Source organism: Kogia breviceps, chromosome 5 (assembly GCF_026419965.1).
Source record: "Kogia breviceps isolate mKogBre1 chromosome 5, mKogBre1 haplotype 1, whole genome shotgun sequence".
NCBI lineage: Eukaryota > Metazoa > Chordata > Mammalia > Artiodactyla > Physeteridae > Kogia > Kogia breviceps.
The window spans coordinates 75,797,732-75,807,601 of NC_081314.1; the positions used below are offsets into that span (position 1 = coordinate 75,797,732).

The 9,870-nt window shown below is 43.8% G+C and overlaps 1 long non-coding RNA gene across 1 annotated transcript; it reads left to right on the forward strand.

Moving 5' to 3' along the window:
* The first annotated feature begins 3,339 nt into the window (after positions 1-3,339).
* Positions 3,340-5,335, forward strand: LOC136794324 (uncharacterized). The gene is made up of 3 exons (XR_010840931.1): positions 3,340-3,388; positions 4,099-4,247; positions 5,309-5,335. It is a non-coding gene; the product is annotated as an uncharacterized lncRNA (long non-coding RNA).
* The last annotated feature ends 4,535 nt before the right edge of the window (positions 5,336-9,870 follow it).

Consider the following 9,870-nt stretch of genomic DNA (forward strand, 5'->3'; position numbering starts at 1 on the left):
CCGGAGCCTGTGCTCTGGAACGGGAGAGGCCACAAAAGTGAGAGGCCTACGTACCACAAAAAAAAAAAAAAAAAAAAAAAAAAGTTGGTTGATTGAATGAATAGATGAATGAAAAATAAGAAACTGAGTCTCTTGAAATTCCTCAGAAGACACCATTTCCAAATTTAAGTATGAGCTCACACATCCTCAGGAAATGTCCTCAGGAAAGTGTTTTGCTTGATTAATATTTTTTAGGACCAGCAAAAAATATCCTTTAGTCTAGATTTAGTCTAGATTTCTGTATCAAATCATTATATAGAAGTAGTTTGAGAACACCGATCTCTGTTGCTCCATGCCTTGTGCAGACGTCTCAGCAGTGAGCTGAGCATTAGGCAAAGTGGCCTTCACTGGGAAATGTGTTGTCCACAGATGACCTTGATCAGCTGCAGAGACAAAGCCATCTGGGTGGAGAAAGTGCGGGTCAAGTCAGCCTCTGCCAGTGCCTGTACTTTCCTCGCTCACCTGGAGGTGGAAATTTCCAGGGAAGAAGATGCTAGAAAGGGGGCCAAAGGAACAAACCAGTTAAGAGGAAAAATTGTCTGCCTATAGACTATTTTGTCTTTCAAATTCAAATTCACTTTCTATATTTCTTGGGGGGAAATGATATTTCTTTATTTCAAAGGATCTCAGACTCCGGATATTCCAGCTGGAACAAATTGAGAGATAATAATAACAATAATAACTAACATCTGCATATCCCAGGGGTGATCCAAATGCTTTACCTGTATTAACTCATTTAATCCGCCAGTAGGTACTATCATCCCCCTCTGCAATAATCCCATAGTGTTCAATCCTGGGTACCACTGTTGACATTGTCTTTGAGAACTCCAAGAGAATGGCACCCACTGAAGTTCTGCAACCCTGCAGCCTTGCCCATGTTACAGTGGAAGAGACATCACATATCCAGCACTTGCATTTTACTGATGGAGGAACTAATATTCAGTAACTCACCACACAGCAGGTAATTGACAGAGCTGATTCCAGAATCTTGACTCACTGGTTTTGAGGCTGGTGCCTGTGCAGTCCGACATGTACTCCATTTTGGAAGCTGTGAGTGACTTCAGTGTCCCTCCTTTTAAAGAGCTTACAACTAATAGTGGAGGTATGGGTCTCATAAGTATGTAAAAACCAGCACATCTTCACATTCAGATTCTGGTTAATGGTTCCATCATCTTCTGGTTGTACATGATTTCTTTTTCCTCAGGGCCCCAAGTCACCAATAGGCCTCCACATTCTTACATCTCAACAGAGCATAGTAGTTGCAGACATGTGCTCTGAAGTCACACCACTGTATGACCTTGGGCAAGTTTCTGTGCCTCAGTTCCCCTCTCCAGAATGTGGAGAAAATAACAGATCTTATTCCTAGGGTTGTTTTGAGAATTAAATGAGTTAATTTTCTAAAGCAACAAACATAGTTCATGGCATGTAGTAAGCATAGTATGTGTTTCATAAAGTGCTAGATTATTAAACAGCCTTCTAGCTTCATATTTTTCCTACAATATCAAAATACTCTTGCTAAAACCCAAGTCTGCTTACCACCCTCCAGGCTCCACGTTATCTAGTAGCTCTCAAGAGCTTGCACAAGAATCCCCTGGGGTGCTTGCAGAAAAAGGCAAACTTCTGAGCCACTCCCGGGATTCTGGTTTAGAAAGTCTGGGTGGAGCTCAGGAATCTTCATTTTCACCACATACCCACAAGGGATTCTGATGTAGGTGGTCTGACAGCACAGTTGGAAAGGGAAAACCTCCCAAATACAGTCCACTTTTAGCAGGGCTCTCAGTGACCCTGGTCATCTGGCCCTTGTCCACCATTCCAGCCTCACTGCTCAAAACCCTGCCTCTAATCCTGCCAGACAGACCTGTGTCAGGAAAAATGAAAAGCCATGTTAAAGTCAAGCCCAATTGCATTTCTCCATATGACTGCTGTGTTATATGAGATTAGGAAAAAAATAGCTGAGTTGACACCCAGCAAAGTCTCTGTGGGCCATGCCGATGGGTCACCATGGGAACCTCGTCTCTGTGACTTAGTCCAGAGTAAGCATAAAAGCTGAGAGGGACAAAACATATGGTGTTTCTGAGTTCCTGTTCTCTTTCTCAACCTCCCTTAGAGACCAGGCCCCTTGTTTTCTTCTCTTAAAGTAACTCAAGGGATTGTCGGTTCTAAATTTGGGAAAAGGAAGATGAGAAGGGGCAGAATGGAGACAAAAGCAGGCCTGAAGCCAAGGGACAACTCAGGGAGATAAATGGCATGTTGAGGTCTAGGAATGCCCTGCTCCAGACTGGGAACTCATCCAAAGAAAAAACTATTTTTTTCCTTCATAGCAAAGCTGCTTAAACTGACTTGATGTTCAACTCCCTAAAAACTAAGTCTTGACAGACTAGTCCAAGAACTTGATAATACCTGTTTTGCCCAGTTATGTAATCCAAGCACTTTTAAAAGTTGTTTAGATGGAAAACAAAAGTCCCTGAGCTTCCTTCTTAATGAATTCCAGGTCAAACCCATTAGTTATTTTGTATTTAAAGTTGACTTCATCAACCATCAGAAAAGCAAACTCCCTTCTCTGCCTGGACTGGGTTGAATAGTGTCCCCCAAAATGCATGCCTATGTGAAATCTGTGAAGGTGATCTTATCTGGAAATAGGGCATTTGCAGATCTAATTAAAATGGAAGTGAAGATGAGGTCATACTGGTTTTCTGTGTTCCTCCACTTGGGTTGCTATAACAAAAATACCACAGGCTGGGTGGCTTATAAACAATAAAAATTTGATTCTCACAGGTCTGGAGGCTGGAAGTCCAAGATCGGGTGCCAGCATGGTTGGGCTCTGCTGAAGGCCCTCTTCCCAGTTGCAGACTGCCAACTTCTCACTGTGTCCTCGTGTGGCAGAAGGGGCTAGGATGCTCTCTGCAACCTCTTGTATAAGGGCACTAATCTCGTTCATGAGGGCTCCACTCTCATGACCTAAGCACCTCCCAAAGGCTCCTAGCTACTAATACCATCACATTGGTGGGGATAGGATTTCAACATGTGAATTTGAGGGAACACAAACATTCAGAACATAGCAGATGAGGTCATACTGGATTAGAAAGGGAACTAAATCCAGTCACTGATGTCCTTTAAGAAGAGAAGACACACAAAGAAGAAAACACCATGTGAAGGCAGACACACAGGGGAAGAAACCACGTGACAAAAGAGGCAGAGATTGGAGTGATGTTGGAACAGGCCAAGGAACGCCAAGGATTGCTGGCTACCACCAGAAGCTGGAAGAAACAAAGAAGGATTCTCCCCTAGAGCCTTTGGAGGAGCATGGCCCTGCTGACACCTTGATTTCAGACTTCGGACCTCCAGAACTGTAAGAGTATAAATTTCTGTTGTGTTAAGCCACCCAGTTTATGGTGTAGAGTTATGGCAGCCTTGGGACCCTGCCCAACAGGTCCCATTCTTGATGATAGAAAGTTCATACTCTGCTGGCTTTCAGATTGATCATTGGACAATCATCAGGTCAGCTGAGCATGAAAACATCACTAGACTAAGCTCAGATCACAGAAAACAGTAAAAAGCAGCTTTTTTACTTTTTAAAATAAATTTATTTATTTATTTATTTAACTTTTGGCTGCGTTGGGTCTTCATTGCTGAGAGTGGGCTTTATCTAGTTGCAGTGAGCCGGGGCTACTCTTCGTTGGGGTGTGAGGGCTTCTCATTGCAGTGGCTGCTCTTGTGGCAGAGCATGGGCTCTAGGCGCGTGAGCTTCGGTAGCTGTGGCCCACGGGCTTAGTTGCCCTGTGGCACGTGGGACCTTCCTCGACCAGGACTCGAACCCCTGTCCCCTGTATTGGCAGGTGGATTCTTAACCACTGTACCACCACAGAAGTCCCAAAGCAGCTTTATTTTTGAATCAGGAAATTTCCTTAAGCAAAGCCAGTGTGGGGTGGAGTTAGAGTTCCCTGCTGGACTCAAGTCCTTTGATAACAGCATTCCAGTTTCCTTTAGGGTCTGTCCTCTGCCCTCCTTGTATGCAGTTTGCATGCAATCTGTCAAAATGCCTTGACATCCCCTTACAAGGAGCTGCCGTCTCACCCATGCGTTACTTCTTGATCTCATTTCTGGGATTTTGGAGCCAAGTACAGCGACGCCGGAAAGAAGAGCTGTACTCCCTTGTCCATCCAGCTGCTGAGCCCCAAAGGACTGTCCACCAGCCTGGACACCAGGAGGTAATCAAGACTGGTTCTACTACCACCAGAAGCAGTTTTTATTGCCTGCAACCCACAACTGTATGGAGACACCTGCCTGTATCTAACCCCTAAACACCCTGGTCCTCTCAGGGAGGGCGAGGACAGAAAGGATTCCTGGGAGGTTCTGATGAAATGTCACAATTGCCCTCCACACATACAAACACAACTGCATCTGTTGCCAAAGTACAGCTAAAAATATAGTCATCATGTTTTTCAAAGAGCCTCATATACAGATCTTTGACATAAATTTATTTCAGAAATCAATACAGTGCTTGCAGAGTTAAAGCTACTGCCGATCTTAATGACTGTATTAGTTGGCAACTTGAAGTACATTTTTCCCTCCTCTTTTCTGTTGTTTTTGATCTTTGATGTTCATTTCAAATATTTAATATAAAACTCTCCAATCTCAAGTGGAAATAGGTGAGATATAAATCATAAATAAATAGACACACAGGGAGATCAAAATCTCCATGAATCTTATCAAGCAAGATTCATAAGTGATCTAAATTTAGCTTCCAGAAGCTGGCATTTCTTCCCCAAACATAGTTTAATTGGGAAGAAGACAGATTGGATCACAAAATAAAACATGCCCCACCCCATCTCCCTGGATGTTACTGACGTTTTCATGTTATCCCCAAACTCAGACACCATTACTTTCGAAGGCCTGCCTTAGATCCTGAAATATATTCTGCCAAGTGTTCAGCAGCATCATGAAATAAAGCAAATTCTTAAACCACCAGTCAGAGGTCCCAGGGGGAAAGGGGATCTCTCACCAGAAACTTGTGAAGAGGACAGGTCACACTGGTCTTGTTTTGTTCTGTTTTCATATTTTTTAACTGAATCGGTGTGCTCACCTGACAGGGCTGGCCCATCCGGAAGGGATTTCACTGGGTGACCATTTGGCCAGAGAAAAGCCATCTTTGTTTTCCAGCCCCCATCCTGTCCCCGGGGCCTGAAAATAACACCAACACCAACTTCTCTCAAATCTGAGGAGCTATTGTGCGAACTTGAATAAGTCAGTTACTCTTTCTTTGCCTTAGGGAGGAGGAGAAAAACAAAACAAAACACAGACGGGACTCTTCGCAAAAACCAGACCAAAGGACTGAAAAGAGTAATATTTTCCACATTCGGATGAAAGATGGTATGTAAATGCAAAATGGGTCGCTGTACTTTATTAAATGTCAATTACACTTGAATTAGTTATAGGGTGACATTTTGACTGTTTCCTCCTTGTAATTCTCATAACTCCACCTGTCTGACATTTCCTTCCTCTCCAGGGCCCAAGGAGAACAGGTCCCACTTTGTGGGAAGGAGACCACCCTGCAGAATTTCAAGAACACATTCCCGGGAAGGCTGTCGCTGAGGCACACACAGGAAATTTCAAACAGTCTCAGATATCAAGAGGTTCATCGCTCCCCCGGGGAACTGATCATTCAAGAACTACCCATGGAAGAACAGAGAAAGTTCTTCATAAAAAAAAAAGAGAAAGAATTCCAAATGCTTTCCCCTCCTAATAGCCCTCGGGGACAAAAACTAATTGAGTAACCAAAGAGACACTTCCCTCCTGATCTGAGTGGGCACTCAGAGAAAAATCACAAAGATGAAAAGCATAACACCCATTGTCCAGAAGAAATGCAGAAGGCAGTAAGTGGACTGGGAGAGGGGAAATAGGATACCAAGAACTGAGATTTATGAAAAAAGAGAAGACAAAAGGCAATGACCTTGAACAAACATAACCTTTACAGAGGCAAATGAGAGGCAGGGTGTTTATGAGGTGCCCATGCCCCATCCCCACTCCCGCTTTTTCCTTGGGTCACAGCCAGGCATTCAAATGGCATCACATATGAGATTCAGCAAACTCCAGCCCCTACCTCACTTTTAGATAACTCGTTCAAGCACAGATTCTCTCTAATGCATATTCTTCTGTTTTGGATAAATCCAAGGGGCATTACCTGCCAAGTCCCTGAAGGATCTCGCTATATGTGGTGAGGGGAGGATGAGCCTTGCCCCCTAACCAGGCTCTGTGGTATTATGGGGTCATAAAAGAGTGGTGTTAGCACCTAGCCCTGAAGCACAAGCATTAGTGGCCCTGCCATTTGAAGCCAGTGCTTCTCATTTCTCCCTAAAGTATCCCAAATAGGAGAGGAAAATGAAATCATATCCCCAAAGGCTGGCCAGCAAGGGTCCTGCGTATCCTATACAAACCCCTCCAAACTCCTCCCACCTACACTCAAGCTCAAACGTTCCCTAAAGCCTGTGGTTAAGCTTAAAAATTCCTGCAGGATTTGTATCCCACTACTCCATAATATATCTTGTTTTACTATAAAAATATTTCAAATTACTGCAGAGTGAACTTATATCCCATGAGGATATGCCAATTTTATCCTGTCAATTAATGGATTTTGCTGAGTCTCCACCCCAACAGGAAACCTGGTACCCCAGTTTGAGGAGCATGATCTTAAACAATCACTTCTCTTGGAGAAGCAAAATCTGGCCAGTCACTGTGGACACACATTTGGGCAGCTGCCCTATTTCACTTTCAGTTGTCACCAAGAAAAGCTTTTTATAGGTGAGCAGCATTCCTATAACCAGATGCCAAGGAGGACGCTTCTCCAGTGGTGGTGTGCCTGCCTCTCTTTCCTCAGAGCCCTCTCTGGGGAAGCTGCAGAAACGTGATCTGTTCATGCTCAATCTCTCAAATCTTAAAATGGCCTGCAAAGCTCTGCCTGAACTGCCTCCCCACCCCATCTCTCCAACCTCATCTCACAGTGCTGTCTTCCCCTCAATCACTGCCTTCTAGCTTTGATCCCACTGGGCCTTCATTCTAAAAGTAGCGCCTGCCTTGCTGCAAATTCCCTTACTTCGGAAGGAAGGAAATGGTCCCACCCTTGGTCCACATGAGTCCAAGGCTCTTCTCCAATAGCCTGTCCAGGTCCCCGGCTCATCTAGGACTTATTCTCTCTGGGATCTTCCTGCCACCAGTCCTTAGTCTCCTGAACACACTAGCTGGCCCCCTCAACACCCATTCCACACTTCCTCTACAAAGGTCAGTCCTGTACAACTGGTCCCAACCTAGCTCCAAGATCTAAATCAGGCACAGTAACCCTCTTCCTCTTTCCACGGTTCAGGAGTGGGCACATGACTTCAGATCATTCAATGACGAAAGCTGAGGACCTTTGTTTGATGGTTGGAGGGGAAACAATGTTTACTATCTTTCTTTCTCGGCACATGGAAAGAAAGAAGGTATCCTGGGGGCTCTTAGTAGATACTGTATAAGCAGAATAAGAGCTTGTTTTAGGATGAAGCTGACACACAGAAGGCAAAGAAGAGGGAGCAAAGGAAACTAGATCCTTGGTTACATCCCTGAGCCACTGAATTAAAACAATGTTGAGGCCTACCCCCTAGAATGTTTATTTTCAAGAGCCAATACACATTTTCATTATTTAAGGCAGTTTGATTGGAGATTACAACAAATAACTTTCTTGCCTTGGGGGAGTTGACAGTCCAGTCAAGAAGAGAGAAAATGCATAACATAATGAATATTAACACTGGAGGAAGAACAGGGTACTGAGATGCATAGAGCTGGGTCACCTAGTTCAAGCTTGGAGTCCAAACTTGGAAAAACCTACCAAGATTAGATGGGTGGATAAAATTAGGCAGGCAAGGTGAGAGCAAGAAGGAAAAGAAGGGGGAGGGTATAGAGTTCCACACAGAGACAAGAAAAGGTTTAAAGTGAGAAAGAACATGGTGCTTTCATGAAACCAGAAATAGTCCCAAGATGTAGTCCTGTCTTAAAAAACAGCCATTGAGAGCGTGGTTACTTTAGATTCTACCAGGGATCCTGCCATCCCTTTTAAATTAATTGTAGCCTGATGACCTTGGTGCCTTCTTCAGCCCAAAGGCGTCCTTAAACAAGCAGTGCAAGTAGAGGCAGCAGGTACTGACCCACCATGTCTTTGGGAGCCACTCACACCATCCCTCTGCACATTCCACACCCCACCCCACCCCCACACACACATACTCCCAGTACTAGCCCTACACCTTCCTCAGTTCATCTGATCCCAATCCTCCTTATCAGCTAGGCTACGCATGTCAGAATACCAGGTCAGGGGACTCTGGTGGTATCCAGCTATGGTCTATTCTCATCATTTGCAGATTCACCTATTTATAATTCCAAAGTCAATACTCGGGGCACTTTGGTGGTCATTCATGGATATTTGTAGAGGGATGAAAATTTTGCATTTTTGATGCACACATTCCCAGCTGATACGCACCCTGTGCCTTCTTGTTTCAGCTCTCATACTGTAATGGGGTGGTATTTAGTGCCACTTTTTTTGCATTTTTGTGTGTGGTTTTTTTTTGTTTTGTTTTTTAGTGATTTCACTGTTTAAAACAATCCCCAAGGATAGCACTGAAGTTCTGTCTAGCGTTCCTTAGTGCAGGAAGGCTGTGATGTGCCTTATCGAGCAAATAATATGCATTGTTAGGTATGTTTCATTCAGCTGTGAGTTGTAGTGCTGTTGGCTGCCAGTTCATTGTTAATATATATATATATATAGTTAATATATATATAATGCAATATATATTATTAATCTATATATATAAATAAAAAATATATATTTAAATCAGGTGTCTTTAAACAGAAACACGTAAAAAACAAGATTTGTATTGATCAGTCATCAAAAATGTTGTGACCAGAGGCTCACAGGAAACTAACCCTGAGTTCCTCCTAGGAGCGATGGTTCAGTATTTCCTAATTCAGTAATCACAGCAACTCTATAGAATACACGTACCATGAATTACAAGAATAGACTGTGTCGGCTTATAGATTGCAAGGACTAGAGGCTGTCTCTCTGGCTCAAATGTTTGTTCCTATATGAGTTAGTATAAGTGCACTGCTCTAGCATATGGATACCCAAGTTCAGAACAGTTCAAATGCAACAGATGTTTAGCTCTCATTCACACATTAGTTTTGAGTGGGTGAGTGAGTCAACCCAGTGTGTGACCCTCCTCCACTTGGCTCTGTAGGAATCTCAGAATCTGCAGGGATAGGTGGACACAGACATTATAATATGTGGTTTTCATATAAGGTACCTGGGCATTATCCTCATTTGGCCCAAAGGAATATGTAGGAGTGCACCTGAAATGTTTTGATGGGCCAGACCAGGAAGTGACACTCATCACTCCTGCTCACTCTCCATTGGCTAGAACTCAGTCACATGGCCATACTTGGCCACAAGGGAGTCTGGGAAATGTAGTCTGGCTGATGACCAGGAAGAAGAGAACAAGATTTCCTTGACTGCTTGCAGTCCCTGACATCGTTTGTTTGTTTTAGGGACTCATATGAAGTTGGGTTCATACCAAGACCTGTGACTGCCCCAGGAAGATTAATAATTTGCTCCTTCCCCTTCAGTTCTTCTTTAAACATTTGCTCAAAGTTTATTTTGAGGCAAAACCAAGATCTGTGTAGAGACGGGGAGGAAGAGAGCTGCACCCTGACCTGAGGAAATCCTGCCCAAACCCTTGCTTTGGTTCCTGAGCCAACTCCAGGGCTGATGAAGATTCCCAGCCCCTCTCTAGGGCTGCCTGAAAGTGTAGCCTC